At 45.4% G+C, this 20,797-nt stretch overlaps 1 protein-coding gene across 4 annotated transcripts in view; it reads left to right on the top strand.

Moving 5' to 3' along the window:
• Positions 1 to 11,962: 11,962 nt before the first annotated feature.
• The window catches only part of PLS3 (plastin 3), a 60,772-nt gene continuing 51,937 nt past the window's right edge, over positions 11,963 to 20,797 (top strand). For 2 of the 4 annotated variants that reach the window (XM_048514378.1, XM_048514375.1), the window contains exon 1: positions 11,963 to 12,046. The gene's annotated coding sequence lies outside the window, so the exon portion shown is untranslated. The remainder of the gene's footprint in view (positions 12,047 to 20,797) is intronic. The other 2 variants (XM_048514377.1, XM_048514379.1) reach the window with 2 other exon arrangements.

Raw genomic sequence — 20,797 nt, 5'->3', positions numbered from 1 at the left:
GAAAATCATCTAAAATCTGAAAAGAAAAATTGGGCCACCCACAAAATCTGTGGTTTCAGATTGGGAAAATGGATTGTGAGATAGAATTCCTCCTGACAGTTTGCAGAGTCCTTAAAAAACACATTAGGTCATGGACCAATTAGTGTCTGCATCCGTTCCGTAAAATTGTATGAAGTACTGTAGCTATACTGTCATAGCACAATACTCTGCATCGTGGTAGCTGTGAGTGCTATATTTATAATTCCTTTTTAAGGTCAGTTTCCTGTCCTATGATTGCATCTACTATTATTATTATGGCAAAAATGATCAGAAACAAGGAAGTAGGTTGGAAAATATGGAACTAAAATATGGAACTAAAATTTGAAGATTAATGTGGGATTTCCAGCATGGGCCTTCTTCCTGATATGACCATACCAGACTCAAAATAAGAGTTCCCCCTTATTGGTAGATGTAGTGTGATGGAGTCTTCTTTTTTGGAGGCTTTTAAACAGAGACTGGATGGCCACCTGTTAGGAGCATTTTGATTGTGTATTATTGCATGGCAGGGGGTTGGACTTCCAGCTGTATGATTCTATATGCCATCATATGCAGAGTTTAATCCCTAGCATCTCCAGTTAGAAAATCTTTGGGAGCAGGTTTTGGGAAAGATCTTTTTCTACCTGGGGCTTCAGGAGACATGGCCTTGAGCAGGATAGACCACTAGTCTGATTCAATGTCGGGCCGCTTTGTTTGTTTTTAGATACTTCAGGGGAGACAAGCTGTCTAGAGCTGTGATTTCCCTACTTCTGTGTTGAAACCACTCCATGCAGTTGCCCAGCAAAGTTCTGTTTTAAAGCAAACATGTGATGTTTGTTCATAATCCTACATAAACATCCACTGGATGTATAAAAAGCTCGTTGAGAATCAATAAAATGGAGAAGTGGTGAGTGTTTCTTGTTTCATTCTCTTCATCCATTATGGACTTCCTTGTTGGCTGGCATGATTCATCTGACTTCCTTCCGTTAGTGAGGAGGTGCAGGAGGGTGAGAAAGAGAGAAGACCATAAAAGGCAGCCTGGCAGGAGCTACTGAATGACACATTTTATAGAAAGCACCCAAGTATGGGTAATGTTTTCCCCCAAGCTTTGATTGTGGGAAGGCTTGACCAGAACTTGGTGGGAGGCAACGAGTTGGCAAGAGAAATCAGAGATGGCCCTTATGCTATGTGAGGGCAGTAAGGCAGGGTTTTTATACAATAAATAAATAAATAAAAAGTATTGATTCTCTGCTTCTCTCCCCAAATCCATTCTCCCATTTCCACTTAATCTTCTCAAAACTAACTGAGGTAAGTTAGGCTAATAGAGACAGTGACTGACTCAAGGTCACATAGTGACCTACTATGGCAGAGTGCAAGTTCAAACCCTTTTCTCCTGTATCTTAGACTGACACTCAGACTTGTAGTCGACCCACGTGGTCAGCGCAAGAACGAGACGAGACGCGGAGATAACATCTGGTGGAGATCGCCAGCAGCGGGAGCGCGGAGGTCCGTGTTCCTAGCGAATCTCCCGCGTGCTGGTTCCTGGCACCTTTTATTGTGATTCTATCAGTGTAGAAGGGAGGAGCGAGGAGGGGGAGTTCGGGGAGAAGTCCGGGGAGATCATCATGTGATGCATGATCTCTGCCTGGCTCGTCTTGAGGAGGAGAGGCGTAAGCGTCTAGCCTAATCCTCACCTGAGGGCAAGACCATTGTGCCCGGTGACTGAGCCAGATAGTTCATGACCCGTGACTCATACGGGGTTGAGGAGTGGGGGTGCGGTGCGACCAGAAGGCCGTAGGTCCGTTGGTGTGCCAACGTTCTACTACGGTGCTGCTGGGCCAGCAGTGCATTACTACAAGACCACTATATAATCCATGAAAGCTGTAATTTTTTTTACTTATTCTGCCAAAACAGTTTGGCTGATGATGATCACGGGAAGGCAGTGCACACTTTGATGCCCCCTGCCACAAACTGCTGGAAATTTGCCTCAGCACCCTCTTCTGGCTTTTGTGGTTTTGCGAAGTTGTTCACATCATTCTTGCTAGCTAAAGGGCTAGGAACTTGCTTTTTTTTTTAAGGTGGTGTTATAGGGATGCTGAATTTTACACCCAGTACCAGTTCTGATGATTATTTTATCATTTTTGACATGTATGCTCTGCCTTTCATCCATCATTGAACAGTGGTTGCTCACGTGGGGACAATTGTAAAACTGCATAATCTGGCCAGAGAGCCATCTGTATCTTCCTTCTAGGGACCTGGTTGCTTAGGAGACTTGCTGGTGCCCAACAACCTATACTTTTCAAAAGGCATGCAAAATGCTCTTGTCCCAACTGTTGCTTTATGATTCACTGTTTGTATGAGGATGACTTTCGCCTCATTTAGCTATGTGATATTTTATATTTGCTTTTGAAAAATCATGATTTTTAGGTTGTGTTGAGTCTCTAGAAATTGCAGGGTGTTATTATTCCTCCATAAATACACTTTCTCTTCTTGCCATCCCTCTGTGGACCAGGCCACTTCTCTCCATGGCTTCTCCTTCCTCTTCGGCTACAGATCCATTTCCTCAATTGGACCTGCCTATTGGCTGTTCTGCTTTCTAAAAACATCATTCCTTTCTCTCTGCATTAGCTATTGATTTTCTGCCTTTCCTCAGCCCTTTCTCAAATGACTGTCCTTGTCATTCTGCTTCTGAATTTCTGTTTTCCTCTGTGTGGCTTTTAAGGTTACTGCCCCTGTAAGAAACATAGCCCCCCCCCCCCTCCTTGGCTGGAGCTTCAGGTTTGCACCCTAGCTTCCTCTAATATTTCTCTAGGTGTTGGCCAACTTCCCAGATATTGCATGAACTTCTGCAGTTCTAGCCCCCACTTGTTACTCAACGTGCTGACTGCAGGCACTGAGGTGGGTAGGTTAAAACAAAATTACAAAAAACCTCAAAAAAAAAGATCGCCCTTCGGGGGTAGGGCGGACTAATACATACATACATACATACATACATACATACATACATACATACATACATACATACATACATACATACATACATACATACATAAATAAATAAATAAATAAATAAATAAATAAATAAATATGATAATAATAATTATTATTATTCCCAGAGCAGCTTGAATCAAGCTTGGAAGACCCAAGGACCTCAGGTGACCCACCTATACAGAAGAAGAAGGTGGTTGAGTGCAGAAAGGACAATAGATAACTGTGTGGCCTCAAAAAAAAATCCTTTTGGGTAATGGCTCTATGGAATGTGAAGGAGGCCCAGTCTGAGAAACCTCAAGATGGGAAGCAAGAATAGAAAGAAAACCCCAGCTAATTAAAACAAATAGTACTGATTGCTGTAAAACATCTGATGCCCCCAACCCTTTGGGCATAACTTAGATGCATAACTCATTTGCCTCAGTGGCAGAGCATGTGCTTTGCATGCAGAAGATGCCAGATTCAATCCCTGTCATCTCCACTAAAAGCATCAGGTAGTAGGTGAATGTGAAAGATTCTGAGTGTTACTGCTGATCAGCACAGACAATACAGATCTTGATAGACCAATGCTCTGACTCAGTGATGACCACTGTTTTTTCTGTACTGCCACTGCAGAGGAGCAGCAAGTTACCAGCTCAAGAAAGGCCAGGAAACTTTAGAAGTCAGCATTTGTTCTTACAATGTTGTGGCATGATTCTTCAGTCTGAGCTGCTCACAGAATGTTCATTTCTGCTCATTGCAGTTCTCAGCATTCATAGCCTTCTAAGCCCATTGCTTTCCACAGCATCAGCTCTAGCCATCACATTGCCCAGATAAGCAGACCCTACTGAGCTGGAAAGGCAAGACAGCATCTATCATTGGTGTGACATGCTGCCTCTATTGGCCAATGGTAATGGTATCTCTCCTACAGGACACAAACCCCTGGTACCTGCAATGCCCAGACCCTCTTCCACCAGTTGTTGGCACCTAGCAAAACCCTTGCAGGTACAAACATTGCTTAGTCCCAGACATTTTGTCTTCTCTTCTCTTCCTTTTAGAGCTCTGGTTGAGCAATGTTCTCTGACAGTAAAGCAAACCATCCGCAAACCCACATCCTCCAGTTTGTTTCCCCTTATCTGTTTTTCATCACTTTTAAGCACAAATTGGGGGAGAGGACAAGAAAGCAGCATATCAAATTAAAATCTGGTTGAATTTGCTGTCTAGCTGCATTCCCCTTCAGAAGTCAACAGGATCTGAGGATCACATCTAGAAGATAAATATACTATCCATACTACATGAAGCAAACCTTGCTGGGGAAAAGGGTTCTAGGAATGAAAGGCCAGCCCGGAACATGGCTTTGTTGAAGATAATCATTACTTAAGGATTTCTGCATTTCCAAAAAAGAGGGCCAGCTTTTATTGTGGTGATTCTTTTGATTCAGGATGCAGGAAACTCCAGGTGTTCATTCATTGCAGGAAATGCCAAAATATTAATGACTTTAAAATGGATAGCCAGATTGCAGCTATTCAACAGTTTGTTGACTTTGCTCCTTCTAATCAATAGTAAAAGTCACTGGATGGGGCCCAGGAGGGAGATGTTTGTATGAACCATTGTAATTTTGAGTCATTTTGAAGGGGGCTGTGGCATAGAATCCACAGATGGAACCAAGCTCCTTCCCTGGAGGATCTCTGGTTAAAAGGACCAGGTGATGAGAAAAACTTTAACCAAAGACGCTGGAGACCCACCACCAGTTACAGCAGGCAGAACTGTCTTTGATAGGCCAATGGTTGATTCAGTGCAAGGAAACCTCTCTTTAATTATGGCCATTTCTCACTTTCTTTTAATAGCTCACATCACTAATGCACCTTTTCAAATTAGAAGATGACGGATCAGCAAAACTCAGCAGTTGAAGGACATTCTGGAAGACAAGTCTAGTAACTGAATGGGATGGGGGCGAAAATCAACAACTCCACTAGCAGTTCTTCAATGCCTCTATTTCTGTCTTCAGTCCTGAGCCTTTGAGCTGTGAAGTTTCTGTGACATATTTCAGATCAGCCATGCATTCCACACGTGGTCATAGGCATTTTTCTCATCCTCAGCCTTTCCATCTGTAATATGGGTATAATCACCACTCAGAGCCCTTTGGGGGTTGGGCAGCATAGGGAAATTAAATAATAATAATAATAATAATAATAATAATAATAATAATAATAATAATAATAATAATAATAATAATAATAATAATAATACTTCACCTTGCAAGATAATTGGAGGGACTGTGCATAAAGATTGTAGTATTGATGGCTATGTTTCGGTGGTTGTTTTTCTCCCCTACATTTTTACTTTGATTTCACTACTGCTTCTACTGAGATGTACTTTCAAGTTTTTTTTTCTTTTTTGCTATTTCTGGTATTAGGTTTTTGTCTAGTTTTTGAAATGAAATGCTGCTGCTCTTTGAAGATTATGTTGTTAAGTTTTTATATGTATCCTGCACTTGACTCTAATCTAAGTTATTTGTGTGTGTGGTGTTGTATATCACCGTGGGCAGCTTTGATAAATAAAATAAAAGATTGTATGAATACTGAGTGTTGTCTTATTTTTCTGTTATGTTATTTTCTAGTGAAGGCAAGAACAAATCATTCTTCCCTCCTCCTCTTGATACTCAAGATTCTTTCAGCAATATTTCCTTCCTGCACTTTCCTTTCAGTCAGTGTTATTGTTTCTTAGTCTTAGAACTGTGAAAAACAAACTAGTAGGCTTGGTCTGGACGCCTGGGCCCTGGCAGTGTTGTTCCTAAGGCCAGAGGCCCTGACAGACTCACATTGTCTCTTTTATTTTCATTTTTTAACTTGATTCATACCCCATTATTCCTCCCAATGATACCCAAAGCAGCTTACATGGTTTTCCCCTTTTCCATTTTATCCTCACAATAACCTTGTGAGGTCGGTTGGGTTTAGACTTAAAAGAGGCATTTGATTCCATCAACAGGGGCTTCTTGTGGTCTAAACTGATGAAACTTGGAATGGACCCCAGGCTCCTCATGTTAATAATGCCATTACATAAAACTCCCACCTGTCAAATTAGAATCAGTCATTCAGGTCATTTAACCTCCAACATCATTGTCTCCTGGGTAATCAAGCAAGGTTGTGTGTTTCGCTCCTGTTCTGTTTAATCTCTTCCTGAATTATTTTGCCCTGACCCTGAATATCATAAATTCTCATTGTCCTCATTTGAATAATGTTCCAGTCCCAATCCTTCTATATGCCGATGATGCAGTTCTGCTGTCTTGCTCAAGGATCGGCCTCAAGAATTTACTCCTCAAATGTAACAACTACTACGTATCTAATCGGCTTTCAATCAATCCATCAATATCCAAGGTGAGGGTTAGGTTTAGAGTGTGTAACTGGCCAAAGATCTCCTAGCATAAGGTGACCAGATGGTCATCTTTGTGATCCGGGACGGGAAGGCTGCCGCGTGCGTGCGTGCAGGCGGCCGCAGGAGTGCACAGGCTTCTGGGGCTCGCCGTTTGCCGCCCTGTGACAGAGCGGCAAACGGCAAGCCCCAGAAGGCCATGCGCTCCTGCGGCCAGGCGCACGGGAGGCTGCCGCACTGCCTTGCGCCCCCAAGGCAGTGCAGCAGCCTCCCCAAAATCGGGACAATTTGTAGAACAAAGGGGCATTTGATTCCATTCCAATTTGTAGAACAAATTGTCCCGATTTTGGGGAGGCTGCTGCACTGTAGAACAAATTGTCCAAAGGTGTGACGGTCCCGCCAAAAGTGGGACGGCTGGTCAGCCTGTCCTAGCATGCTTCCATGAAAAATGGGGATTTAAATCTTGGTCTGCTGCCCTAAGTCCGCACATATTAGATTAAAATATTCTAATATGTTTTATCTGATTCCTGATGAAATGGATGCTTCATGCAGACTCCTTTTTCTACTGGATAATTCTGTTCTCACAACTTATGAAATGGTAGCAATTTTTTTATTGGAAGTAATATATAACCAGTAGCCTACACTTATGCCATATATTTTGTATTTGAATACTGCTTTTATTATAAATTCTGTATTTTTGATATGATGCTATTTTATTTGTTTTATGCCAAATAAAGGCTAAAGAAAGTAAAGTAAATCTTGGTCTCCCGGATGCTAGACTGACACTAACCCCTTCCTCACACCGCCTCTTGGTTGGCCACCTTCTTCTGACTATGAGGATATCCTACCAGCTGCAGGAATTTCTTCCTATCATGCTAAAATCAATTGCATGAGTCAAAAATTTCAGCTTGGTATAAAGGTTTAGATATTTTCACTCTAAACTGTCATGGCTTCTTCCTAAGAAGTCTGGAAAGTCTAGTTGTGGAGTGTACTGAGAATTCTCTGTTTACAGACTTCTAACCTCTTTCACATATCTATAGTTCTCTGGTGGAAAGAGACATGCCCTTTGATGCACTGGACTCTTTCAGTATGACAGCAAAACAAAAGGCTTTCTGTCCCACATCTCTGCAGTAATGTTGAGATCATCCCAGTACACCCCAGCAAATATTCCTGGGTCTCTGTTGTACAAGCAAAACCTGTCAGTTCTGTGCCTACCCACTGCCCCACAGTCATCACTGTGGAATCTGGAGAAACAGTGACCGACATAGTCCATGTTGTATAGAACTACCTCTTTGCAGCTGCTGTTAAATTCTGGCTTCCCACCTTCACTCACTTCCAGCCATGATGAAGCCACATCAACAAAAGATGGAGATGCCTTCACTCAGTCAGTGGTACTGACTGCCTCCAGGGAGGCTGGCTTTCCAAGGAGGCTGCGAAGCATTTCCTGGCACAGCTGCGACGTAGCCTGGCGTGATCTACTGTTTGAATGTTTGAAGATGCATTGCTAAGCATATAAATAAATGATGGGCACCTGTTTCAGGCTGACAATCAGCAAAGCACTTAAGGAGGATGGGACTGTGGCTAAGAAGCACAACATTCTTTATTTAGGAGGGAACAGGGGAATGGCTGTGCCCCACTCCCCTGAACAGGGCAAAGTATAATATGCAGTTCACTGCGGAAGGCAATGTCACCTTCATCCAGGAAAGTGATTGGGCAAATTTAGAAGCGTCTGTTTGCAAAAGAAAAACAAACAACACTGGGGTGAAAGCAAGCAGGCAGAGGAGCTGATGCTGTGACACAGGGCAACGCTCTTCCTTTATTATTGATATTCTGATTTTGCAAGGCACCTAAAGCATCTGAAATTTCACCAATACTGTAACATAATTTATGTACATCAACATCAGGCTAAAGCTACAGCAACCAAAGTGATGTAAAACAATACGGCCCTGGCCATGTTCAGCATACAGATCCTATCTCCCCCAAAGGGTGATTTGACTTTATTTTTTATTGTAGTTTGTATTAACTCTTGGGTTCCTAGTTCTTTTGTTCTAGGGCCAACACTAGGATGGTAGCTGCAAGGCCAGATAGTTTCCTAGATTATTTTGGAGCTTATTTTGGAGCTGCTGTTCAAAGAGACTCAAAGAAATCCAGCAGCCACAGGTTTCTTTCTCATTGCATCCCGCCCCCCTCCCGCCCAATCAAAGGTTTCATGTTCCCAAAGCAGCTGCTGGCCAACTGTGGATCCAACATCCATAGAAGGGGGTGCTATTTGGTGTCAGGCAGATAAAACACAAACAATTATGCCTGACACCAATTTGCCTGAGACAAATTTGAATGAAGTTTGGTAGTCTTCCAAGATTATGCTAGGACAGCAATAAAAGTCAAATGAGTGAAACAACGGTGCGAGGGAGGGAGAAGCAGATATCATTGTTTAGGTGGTAACTATTGCAATTAGTTGCCCATCAAAAAAAACACATTTTTTAAGCATTCAAAGGAAAATGTTTCAAATTTGCTTACTCTCGATTTCATTCAGATCTCTTATTTCTTGCAGATTAATGGAAATGAAGTTTAATTTTTTTTAAAATAACATGGCTGTAGTTATTAATTGTTATTATAATTTTGCCATCAAGTCACAGCTTGGGGCTTTCAAGGAAAGAATCATTCTGAGGTGGTTTTCCATTGCCTGCCTCCGCCTCGCAACCTTGGTTTTCCTTGGTGGTCTCCCATCAAAATACGAACTAGGGCTGGAGCTGAGAGTATGTGACTGTCCCTATGTGCTCTTTTGTGAAACTGTTGCAAATTTTATACTGGAAATTAGTAATTTTAACTGCATTTCTTAACCTTGTTTTGTTTTAAAATTTTGTCTTGTTTTGTGTGCCAATAAAGGCTTGTGTTGTTGAAATGTGACTGTCCCAATTCCCAAGGTCACCCAGCAAGCGTCGATGGCAGAGTGTGAATTTGAACCCGTGTTTCCCCATCACCTTAATCACTATATCATGCTGGTTCCCATTCTAGTTATTAATAATCTTGGTTAATTTGTGTGTGGGAGATGAAGTATTTGTTATGGAATGTTTGTTTTAATAACTTCATATCACAGTGATTAAAACTCTGCCCCAAAATCTGCGGGTATTTCACAATCCAGAGCTGGCAGCCATAGGTATCAGGGGTCCCAAAGATCTGCACTGTCTTTGAGACAATGCGGTTGACTTTCCACACAACAACGGGCATACAACTCAGGTTTGTAGGACAGGGCAACAGATTACCACCGACAGGCAGTGGCGTACCTAGGAGAGACCCAGGGGGCTGATGCCCCAGGCGCCACTTGCGAGTGTCATGTGGGGGGGGGGGACATTTGGCCCTTGAGAGCTGCTTTGCACTGCCTGCCACCCATCACCTGCTCGCCTCGGGCTGCTGCCACTCACCTGCTGGTTGTGATGGGGCACTGCAAGGGACTGGGGCAGCCCTGCAGAGCATCACATCCAGGCAGTGGCAGCAGGTGGCAAAGTGGCACGACAGTGCTGGCTGCAGCTCCTTGATGGCACCCAAGTCAGAGTGGAGCTGCTGGTGAGCCCAGTCAGGGAGGGGATGGTTGCTTTGAGGGTGCAAATTTTGGGGGGAGGGGCATTTTCAGTACTTGCCTTGGGCACCATTTTCTGCAGGTATGTCGCTGCCAACAGGGTCTCACACTGGGTGTGAGTATGGGTGGCATGAAGATTTAAAAAGTAATAGAGGGGAAAGCATTGCTTTTTAAAAAAAGTTTGCTTCTGTTTTTTTTTTAAAACCACCTCAATCTTGGTTAAGAAACAGGAAATAGAGCAACAGTTTGCAAAGCAATAGTGAAATGCTAAACAAGTGGAGGAAGTTGTAGGGAGAGATGTTGAAACATCTTGGCAAGTATTCAGAGTATAATCCTATAATATGTGATGAGTCCAGCACCTCTTTGCCACTGAAGGGAAGGCTGCCATTCACATAAAATTTAATTAATTGTCTGTGCATGAGAATAAACAAATTAGAAAGAAAGCATTCTTTAGTTTTAAGTGACGCAGGCAGATATGATAGTCCCGTGGTGGCGAACCTTTGGCACTCCAGATGTTAAGGACTACAATTCCCATCAGCCCGTGCCAGCATGGCCAATTGGCCATGCTGGCAGGGGCTGTTGGGAATTGTAGTCCATAACATCTGGAGTGCCAAAGGTTCGCCACCACTGTGATAGTCAGTCCCATCTCAGAAAAGGCATTCCCTCCAGTGTATGCACAGGAGTGCCTGTTCTTCAAAAGGACTGTGACTCGCTACCTATAGATGTAACTTTTTAAAGAAAAAATCTGCTGTCCAATTAATCGCAGTCATCCTTTGAAACGCTGGAAATGGTTTCAATCTAATCAGCGTCACAGCCTTAATTCAATTAATAATTCAGTTAACATCCAGCGTTTGAAATGGCCATTGTGCGGAACCACAGATCACCATCTCTCGTACAGGCCTGCCTGACATTGAAATCATCATAGGAGTTTCTTCTCCATTGGGGCCACAACGCCTGAAATGAAGAGGTTGGCCAGGAGAAGGCAGGGTCTTCTCGGTAGTAGCACCAGGGTCATGGAGTTCCTCCAGAAGTTTGTTCTGCCTGATTCACTTTCAAAGGGCTTTTTTTGGTCAGCTTAGGCTGCTGCTCTTTTGGAGAGCTGCATTTTGGAACTGCTGAAGATTGTTTGGTAGTGGATCATTTTTTCAATGTATTGTTGAAGGCTTTCACAGCCGGAATCACTAGAGTGTTGTAGGTTTTCGGCATTGTATGGCCGTGCTCCAGTAGCATTTTCTCCTGACGTTTTGCCTGCATCTGTGGCTGGCATCGTCAGAGGATCCTCTGAAGATGCCAGCCATAGCTGCAGGCGAAGCGTCAGGAGAAAATGCTACTGGAGCACGGCCATACAACCCCAAAAAACCACAACACCCCAGATCTTTTTTTCTTTACAAGGTTTTACACCAAGATCGTCTACATATTGTGTCACTGGGGGCAGGCACGCTCTGTAGAGGGTTCCGAAGGGGTACACCAGACAGCCTAGAGCAGGGGTGTCCAACTCTGGTGTCCCAGATGTCCATGGATTATGATTCCCATCAGTCCCTACCAGCATGGCCAATTGGGGCTGATGGGAATCGTAGTTCGTGAACATCTGGGGCGGCAGAGTTGGACACCATTGGCCTAGCCTACAGTGACCCTCCTGTCTCTCAGCTGAGTGCAAATTCATGACCATGAAACAGAACTTGTGAAACTGTCTATAAACGCGCGGATGCCCGGAGAAGGCGCAGCAGTTGCTAAGCCGCTTCTGAAGTTTCCACGGGACCCAACTAAACTCCAGCGAGCATCGAGGCGGGGCTGAGAGAGCGCTCCTTCCAATGCCCTGGACGCCCCTCTGGCTCCGCGTCCGCCCGTCGGGGGGCCGGGTCCCCCACTCCCTGGACGGGCAGGCCCCTCCAATCCCGACGCCGGGGACATGTCTCCGCCTAATGACCTCCCTCTGCGTCTTTGACGGGTGGCCTCTCAAGCCAATCGTTGCCCGGGCGGGGGCGGGTCTTGAGCGGGTGGGGCGAGGGGCTGGTGCGCTGCTGCCCTGTGGGGCGGGGCGAGCTCGGGCAGAGCCGCCGACGGAGGTGTCGAGGCGGTCGGAGCGCGCGGGGCAGCCGGAGAGGACAGCAAGCGGTGAGTGGCCGCCCGGGCAGACGGGGAAGGAGCCGGGCTGCGCGATCGCGCCCCGGGAACAGCTGCCTCGGGGACCCGGCGGTCGGAAGGGGAGGCCGCCTCCTTTCGGGGGTCCCTGGGAGCGCTGGGCTCCGACGGGGCAGGAAGCGGGGCGAGTCTCACGTCCCCAAACTTCCCGCCACCTGCCTGGCCGGGATTGCCACACGTGCGCTGGGCAGGGGGCGGGGTCGTCCTGCGCCGAATCCCCGGGTCTTGGTGGCTGTTTATGCAGGTGAGAAACGGTGCACTGGTGCGCCGGAGGAGCCGAAGACGTTGGCGTGGGCCTCCGGCGTCTGTTGCCAGCCCCCCGGACGGCTCTTTAAAGGGCAGTTCGGCGCCACGAAAGCCGCTTTAAGTACCCCGGGCCGGGAGCCCAGGCTGGCCTCCCCGCCACCCCCCTCACCGTTCAGGCGCACGTGGCGAGCCCCGCCCGGCACAGCAGCATCCTTGGAGCGGCCGGCTGAGCTGCCCAGGGTGCTGCTCGGAGGGCGCCCCCTGCTTGGCCGCTGTGTGCCCCGGCGGAGGCGGTGGAGCCGCGCCAACCAGGATGGACGGCGGGGATCCCGAGGGGGACTTTGCGGCTCCTGCAGCGGAGGGGAAGCTGCTGGCGAGCCCACCCGCGCCCCGGTGCGCAGCAGCGATCCCGCGAGCGTTTTGTTGGAGCCGCAAGGCCGGAACTCTGAGTCATGGGCTTGCCTGCGTTGCCCAGCCGAGTGACACGTTTCAAGGCCCCCCCCCCTCCCTTCTTCGAACTCTGCAGGAAGCTGTGTTGGTTGGGGTGTGTGTGTGGGGGGGAGGGGGGGTAGCAGAATACCATAAACTAAGATCCTTTTGAGGAAGCCTGGGGAAATCCTGGGCCCTCCCCCCCCCCCACAACCCATCATGTACTTCTCAGAGCCCCCATCTCAGCATCCCTTTTCCTTGACTTCAGGCTCTGCAGGGGAAAGGGAAGCTCACAGTGGGAGCAGCAGCTGCCCTTTTCTCCCTCTGTAACTTTGAAGGGTGGTGGTGGGGTTTGATTCTCTGCTGCTTGAAAAAATTCCATCCCTGCTGTGGAATTCCCCGCAAAAAAAGGGTCTTCTCTGACATCTCCCCAGGGGGAAAAAAAAGTCTGGTGTGCTCCCATTCCGCTGAATTCCTTTAGTATGCCTCCTCCCACCGTTAATTCCCCCCTTCCGAGAGACAGCCCGTCTGTTTTTTGCGTGAGTACCAATCTCTTCTTGAATTGTGCCTTTCTTACCAAGAACTCAGAGCAGTTTATATAGCTCTTTTCTCCCTTGTAGTCCTACAACAATCCTGTGAGGTTGGCCAGGCTGAGAGTAACAGTTCTAAGCTCAAACGATGAGCATCATAGCAGAGTGTCTGTTTGAACTGAAGTCTGTGTCCAGCACTTTAAATTCTATATCACACTGGTTCTGGTGGCAGCCCACTTTTGCCAACTATTCCCCCCTCCTGCTAATTCAAAACACATCCTCTTTTCTTCTTTTTTTTACCTCAGACTTAAAAGATCGAGAGAAAGAAGCTGTTCAGATCTCTCAGCTTCATCCCACTGGCTGTGCCTGTTTTGCATTCTCCATAAATAAATGCCTCAGCAGGAGAGGGGAAAGGAAGCCCTCAGGCACCAGGTTAGGTTCTCTGAAGATGTGAGCCCCAAGAATCCCTCCTGTCTCCCCTTCCCCTCTTGTCCATATGGGTCTCATTTAATACAAGGGACTGTATCTTATTGTTTTGTTTCAATTGGAGAATCCCCTGCCCCGTGTGGTTTTTCTCAGCTTTCTTCCTGAACTGCAAGGGTGGATTGGCCTAAACTTTCTTCCAAGGTGGGGGCTCTCCTTTGGAGATGCTGCAGGAGAAATCCGTTTCTGAATGGACTGATTCATTGAGGATTCAATTTACAACTGGTTTTCTGCATAAGATTCCTCCAGGGCAGTAACTCCAATAGATACTTCTTTTGTGGGGCCTCCCCACTACAACACGAAGGCCTTGTTCTATCTGGAGAAAGGGGAAGTGCTCGTGGAAGAGCAGGCTGGTGTTGATGTGGTGGTCCTTCTGGTTTCTGAAGGCACTGATGCTTCTAGAAAGATGGCAGTTTGTTGTTAGTGGAGAACAGATGCAGCCACACCCTTGTTCCAGGATGGTTGTGCCGTTTGCCTTCCGGTAGCACGAAAGCCGTACATTAGACTTTCCCCCAGACTGGCGTCTCCCCCCCCCCTTTTTTTTTCTTAAGAAGCATTTGAAAAGCCTCTGGCTTTCCTATCTGATGTCAAAACTGGAACAGATTCAAAAACGTTATATGCTTGAGGTTACAGACGGAGCATCAAATTTTGGAGATGGCTAAGAGAGACAAGTTCATTCCTAAAAGCAAACTAGTGGGGCAGAATAAAAAAACTTTAAATTTAGAATTAAACATTCCCTTGTGTTTAAGGGGGAGAAGTTCTTAAGAAAAAGTTGTAATTTGGAACACCAACCCTTTCTTTTCTACCTAGGAATATGTCCCCAAGCAAATGCTACTGTGTTACAAATTGCTGTTGCAATCTTGCATAATCCCTGTGGAATGTGGGAGTGCAACCCAAACCATGCTTCCTGTTTTTGCTCATTTCTGCACATAAATACAACAGGCGCATCTCAGATGTTTAGCTTCTTGAAAGCAGAGCCGATCTCTCTCTCACTATAATGGGTGCCTGAGATGTCATCATCTTTGTACAGAAAACTGCCATAATACTTCTTAGGATAGGTTTCAGTGCAGAAACTTTGTTCTTAGAGAGCAGCTGTTTACTGGAATCTGCTGCCAGTCTTTCACAAACACAAAAACAGCAACCTACCTGAGAATCCCCAGGTACAAACAGATGTTTTTCTCCCTATAGGGAGAAATAGATAGGACATCCTCCTCACTTCTGCTTTTAATGGGGTTTTTGGATTGTGACCAGAGGCTACCTGTGCTACTTTCTCTTGGATAAAATGACTTACCTGCCAATAATTGTCTGCAGGATAACATTCAGTATTGCTTGGCATCATGTAGTCATTAAAGTATCACACTGGAATCTGGGAGACCCAGGTACAAATCTCTACTCTGCCCCGAAGCTCTTGCATGACTAGTCCCATGCTCCCAACCTAATCTACTTCATAGGGTTGTTTTGAGGATGCAAGGAAGGAGAAGAAAATTAGTGAGTGTTAATTAGATGAGCGTTAGTAGTTTGAAGTGTCAGTCTGCGCCTTCTCTTGAATGGGTTGATTTGTAAATGAAGGGTGAGTTACAAATTAGTGTGTAATATATTCAGATGCTTCTGGTCATGCAGTTGAGGACTAATTTCATGTTGCTTTTTTATAACCATTGTAAGTGAATACTGTCCTTTCACCATTGTGTGTCTGATTGTTGCTGAAGTTGTTTGTTTCCTAAAACCAAAGGAGGAGCAGGAGGAGCTTCAAGGGCTTTTGAGAAAACACCTTATGCCCATCTCTCTCCTCTCTGTCCTCTTCAGAACTGAGGTCCTGTTTGATGACCTCACACTAACACTACCAGATTATCATTTTCTTGAAATTGTGCCTTTCTGGTGGTGGCTCCTATCTAGGGAGGTTCATTTGCAAATAGGCTCTACAGATTCTCTCATTGGCCTTTTTAAGAAGAGCAGTTTGATTTTTTCAGAAACTGCCAGTCATTTTGAAATATTGTCTGGTATTGCCTCCTGCTGGCATGTTGTTGTCTATGCTGGTTCATCATTTTTGGTGTTAATTTTTTTAACTACCTGCAGCTGCTTTGGGGGCCATTTAGCCAAAAATGGTGTTGTAGTTAGAAGGACAGATCTGGATTAGGGAGACTCAGGCATGAATCCCCGCATCATGGAAGCCTGCTGGTTGACCTTGGGCAAGTGGCTCTCTCTTGGCCTAACCTATCCCACAGGGCTGCAAAGAAGATAAAACGGAGGAGGGAGGAATAATGGTGAAAGCATCTTTGAGTCATCATTAGGATTAAAGCCCAGTATTAATATCTAAATAAAAAAAATTAAAAATAAATATGTTACACCAAACCAATCACCCATGATATTAAAACAATGGATTTTATTTTGTGGGTAGGGAGACTGAAGTGGTGTATTTCCCCTTGGGTAGAAGTATTTTTACTTATAAAGTCAAGGGTAGTCGTTTGTGCCCTGACCTGGATGGCCTAGGCTGGTGTGATTTCCTCAGGTCTCAGAAATTACACAGGGTCAGTGCTGGTTAGTAACTGGAGGGGAGACCACCGCCTGAGGCGTTGCGCCCCCTCCCCGCCCCATGGGCACTGTGCCACTTCCAAGGATATACCAGTGTGGTGGAGAGGAAGGCAATGACTAACCAACTCTCAGGCGGATTCCACCTGGGCCAAAAACAGCGGTGTGAAAATGATGTAAAATGGTTTTAAACGGTGTTTTCACACCACTGTTTTTGGCCCATGCAGAATCAGTCTCCTGCTTTGAAACCCCTATGGGATCATCATATGTCGGTTGTGACTTGATGACACTTTCGTACATAGGCGCTTGCTCCATCTTTTTTTTTTTTTTTTACTATTTATTGTTGTATCATGGAAGGATTTTTCTCCCTCACCTCTTGGAACAGGATTGCTGCCTCGCCAGAGTTATTCATGATTTGCGACAGAGAGGTGGCACATAGCTGAAAAAGTGATTGCTGAAATAGGTTCATGTACAGCTCCTTGTACAGCAGATTTGAATGTCAGGAAGTTGAAAATGTAATGTAGACTGGATAAAAACCCCACCCAAGTTTCTATCTTGTTGGTGTTTTCCTGTTGAATATTTCCCATGTACATTTGTTTCAGAATGATTTTTTTCTTTTCATTCTTGTATATAGATAGGTCTGGACCTCTAGAAGTAGTCTATCCTTTCTTTATAGGAGAAAATTCCAGATGGAATTTGAAACAATACCATATCTGATCTCCATAATTCAAAATGTTACTTTAATATTTTTTTGTACTGAAGTATGCAGTTTCAACTCCCAGACATCTCTACTTGCATTTCTTGTATCTTAGGACCCAAATCACACATTACAAAGCTCTCATCTTCCTTGTGTGCCTGACCTGGTCTTGTTTGCAGATGTGCTCGAGGTGTTCCATGCTTGGAACTTCATTTCCAGGCATGCATGTTCCTGACTTGGATTGGGACTGCGACTATGTATAGGTTTCTATAATGAGACCAATAGGGCCTCTTCAAATCAGGAAAATGGAGCAGAGTCTGAAGTCTTTTTAACCACGTGTTACAGTCCTGATCCAAATCAGGACCCAAAGATTAAATTATGAGCATGGAACTCCCAGAGCACATAAAGCTGTGTTATATTGAATCTGACCTTTTGGTCTATCGAGATAAGTATTGTCTACTCAGACTGGCAGTGACTCTCTGGGGTTCCAGATAGATGACTTTTATGTCACCTGCTACCTGATCCCTCTACCAGGAGATGCTGAGGATTAAACCTGGCACCTTCTTTGCTGTAACCACTACTACGTATGATTGGTGTTTGGAATATGCTGCCACAGGAGGTGGTGACGGCCACTAACCTGGATAGCTTTAAAAGGGGCTTGGACAGATTTATGGAGGAGAAGTCGATCTATGGCTACCAATCTTGATCCTCCTTGATCTGAGATTGCAAATGCCTTAGCAGACCAGGTGCTCGGGAGCAGCAGCAGCAGCAGCAGCAGCAGCAGCAGCAGAAGGCCATTGCTTTCACATCCTGCATGTGAGCTCTCAAAGGCACCTGGTGGGCCACTGCAAGTAGCAGAGTCCTGGACTAGATGGACTCTGGTCTGATCCAGCAGGCTCTTTCTTATGTTCTTATGTTCTGTATACCAAGCTGATGCTTTACCACTGAACCACAACCCCTCCCCGGTGTTGATAGGATTGAGGCAGACATGTGGGGACACAAAGACTTTATAACATGTATCCTTGCCCTGATACCCAGCAAGGTGTTGGTTGAAAGGTCTTCTGGGAAAGAGTATCAAATATACGGGAAGGCTGTTTTAGTCTGAAAGCAGTGTTGGCATTCTCAGGTTAGATGAAATGAGTACTTGAAATATTGGATAGCCACTTCCAGAGTAGGCAGTGCTGAGCTTCGAAAGGTAAGACTCTGAACCAGATGGCTTTATGTGCTTAGACTCCCAAATGGCTTCTTTTGGCCATTCAAAACCAATTACAGCCCACTTTCACCTTACAGTTGTGTGGGATTAAAAAAAAATACATTCCAGAGTGACTTTAGAGAAAGAGCGGCCAAAATGTCCATGCGTGCCAATTGTCGGCAACCAGGCTACATCAGAGACATTTCTTCATTTTGTATAACACAGCAATGTAATTTCTCTCTCTCCTTTTCTCTGCAGAGAACATTTTGTGTTCTCAGTTTCTTTTTTGTGTGTGTCAAGCTAAGCTTGTGGTGGCTGTGGCAAGCAGAGTGTTTGCAGAAAGCATCTATGTGCATAATTTTCTTTCCGATAAGGTTTAACTGTTGATTCAACCAAGCATGCAATTTCCTCCTCAGGCGCTGAGACACTAATGAGAAAGGAGGCTGTGCTGTGTTTCCTTCAGGCTTGGTCTGACACAGCCACTGCCAGCCACCAGAAGTGGGGGGGGGGGAGAGGGGAGGAACTAAGCTGGTCACCACAGACCACTGTATATAAAGAAAGGAGAGTTGCAAATTGCAACCGAGCTGTTTTGTAGTAGGTTACAGCAAATCTCTCTTGTTGCCTAACCACTATTGAGGGTGGGTATAGAATGCAGTTTTCTATTTTATTCTGCATTTCCACACACACTCCACTCTTCCTCTCAGGAACTGCTAGCAGCATAAATCCAACCAGGTATTCTCCTAGTGGAGTGTATTTTTTTAAATCACACTCAACTGTAAAGTGAAAGTGGGCCATTTGGGAGTCTAAACACATAAAGCCGCCTTGTTCAGAGTCATGCCTTTAGAAGAAGCTGAGAACACAAAGTTACCATTGACCCTTTAAAAAGTCATGATGGGAGTCATGGGGTCTGGACAGATAAAAGCCATGTGGGACAGGGGCTATAGCAGTGGTGGTGAACCTATGGCATGGGTGCCAGAGGTGGCACTCAGAGCCCTCTCTGTGGGCACGTGCAGAGTTGTCCCCACCCCTCTCACACACATCTAGGCTGGCCTGGGCTGCTGGGCTCAGATTATTAGCATTAAACCTAAGACCAAGTTTTGGGGAAGCAGGGTAGGTAACCCTGTTAAGTGCTGTTAAACCCCACTGATTTTCATGCGAAGAACTAAAGCGCGATCCTTTACCAGGGAGTAAGCTCAGTTGCTGGCAATGGGGCTTGCTTCTGAGTAAACCCTCCTAGGGTCGTGATTCACCTGTTGGAAGAGTTTCACAGTTGCTTCAAAGCAAAGCCACTGACTACCACCAAGCTTACTCCCGAGTAACGCACGCCTCCAAGCCAACCGTTTTTTCTAAACTAAAACCTCAGTATTCAGGTTAAATTGCCGTGTTGGCACTTTGTGATAAGTGGGTTTTGGGTTGCAATTTGGGCACTCGGTCTCAAAAAGGTTCGCCATCACTGGGCTATAGTAAAGAGGGGGATTGGGTGAGGTAGGACATAAAAGCTTCCTGGTTCCAGATGGAGACCTCATCCATTTTATGCTGAGGAAGATTCTGAGAGATAAATTAAGCTGAGAGAGTGATAAGGCGAAGATCGCCCAGTGAAGTCCACAGCTGAGTGAGATCTCCTCAGACTATAGTCCAACAATCTAAGCACTTCACCACCCTTGATAGACATTTTATTTATTTTGTTTACTTTATTTATAGCCATCTTTTCTGCCCAATGAGGACCCAAAACAGCTTACATTATTCTCCCCTCTTACATTTTATCCTCACAACAACCCTGTGAGCTAAGTTAGGCAAAGATTGTATGTCTGGCCCAAGGTCACCCAATGAACTTCCATGGCAGAGTGGAGATTCAAGCCTGGGTTTCCAAAATCCTAATCTTCTGCCACTTCAACCACTAAACTGTGCTGGCTGTCAATACATATGAGGCCACTAAATCAATATCAAGCAGTCTGAAGCCACTGCTCATTTCAGGGGGTAGGGTAGGATTAGGGATTACATGAACAAAGCAAGGTTGTGCAGCTGCATTTCTTGGTGGATTTCTCTAGCAATGGGTTTAGTGGCACAGCTGTCCAAATGAAAGGTTATCAAGTGGTCTTAGCATCCTGGGGCAACATTTATTGTGCATGCTGCCAGTTGTCCAGCTCCATGTGTGTTAGATCCTCATCTTTATAGGAGAGGATAATGTTGACTTTACTGCACAGCAGAGATTTCCTTCCCACCTGCCCCTTTTGGGCAAATGTTTGAAAGGTTTCTGTTCTTCTCTTTCCACCCTGAACAAATGTTGCAAACAGCTGCCTCTAGATATATGCATGTGTCAAGCACAAATGCCCTGTCACATGCTGCACAGTAGCATGTGCTGACTTGCGTTCTTGCTGCAACTTGGGGATGGCATTTGTACAGGATTAGAATGGCAGTTGTGCATTTCTAAATACGTCAGTGAGTCCAAATGCTTCAGAAACACAGGATATGGGAGATGCTGTTTTCATTGGGCTAGAAAAAGCTGTGGGGAGTTGTGAGCCTTGTCCAGCAAATCTCTTTGTGTGAACTGTACACATTGACAGTGGAATATTTTTCTTGGTTTTTTGAGAGCACCGCTAGGGTTAAATATGCTGGTAAGG

This window comes from Sphaerodactylus townsendi, linkage group LG13 (genome assembly GCF_021028975.2).
Source record: "Sphaerodactylus townsendi isolate TG3544 linkage group LG13, MPM_Stown_v2.3, whole genome shotgun sequence".
Taxonomy (NCBI): Eukaryota; Metazoa; Chordata; class Lepidosauria; order Squamata; family Sphaerodactylidae; genus Sphaerodactylus; species Sphaerodactylus townsendi.
This window is presented reverse-complemented; position numbering and strand designations above follow the sequence as displayed.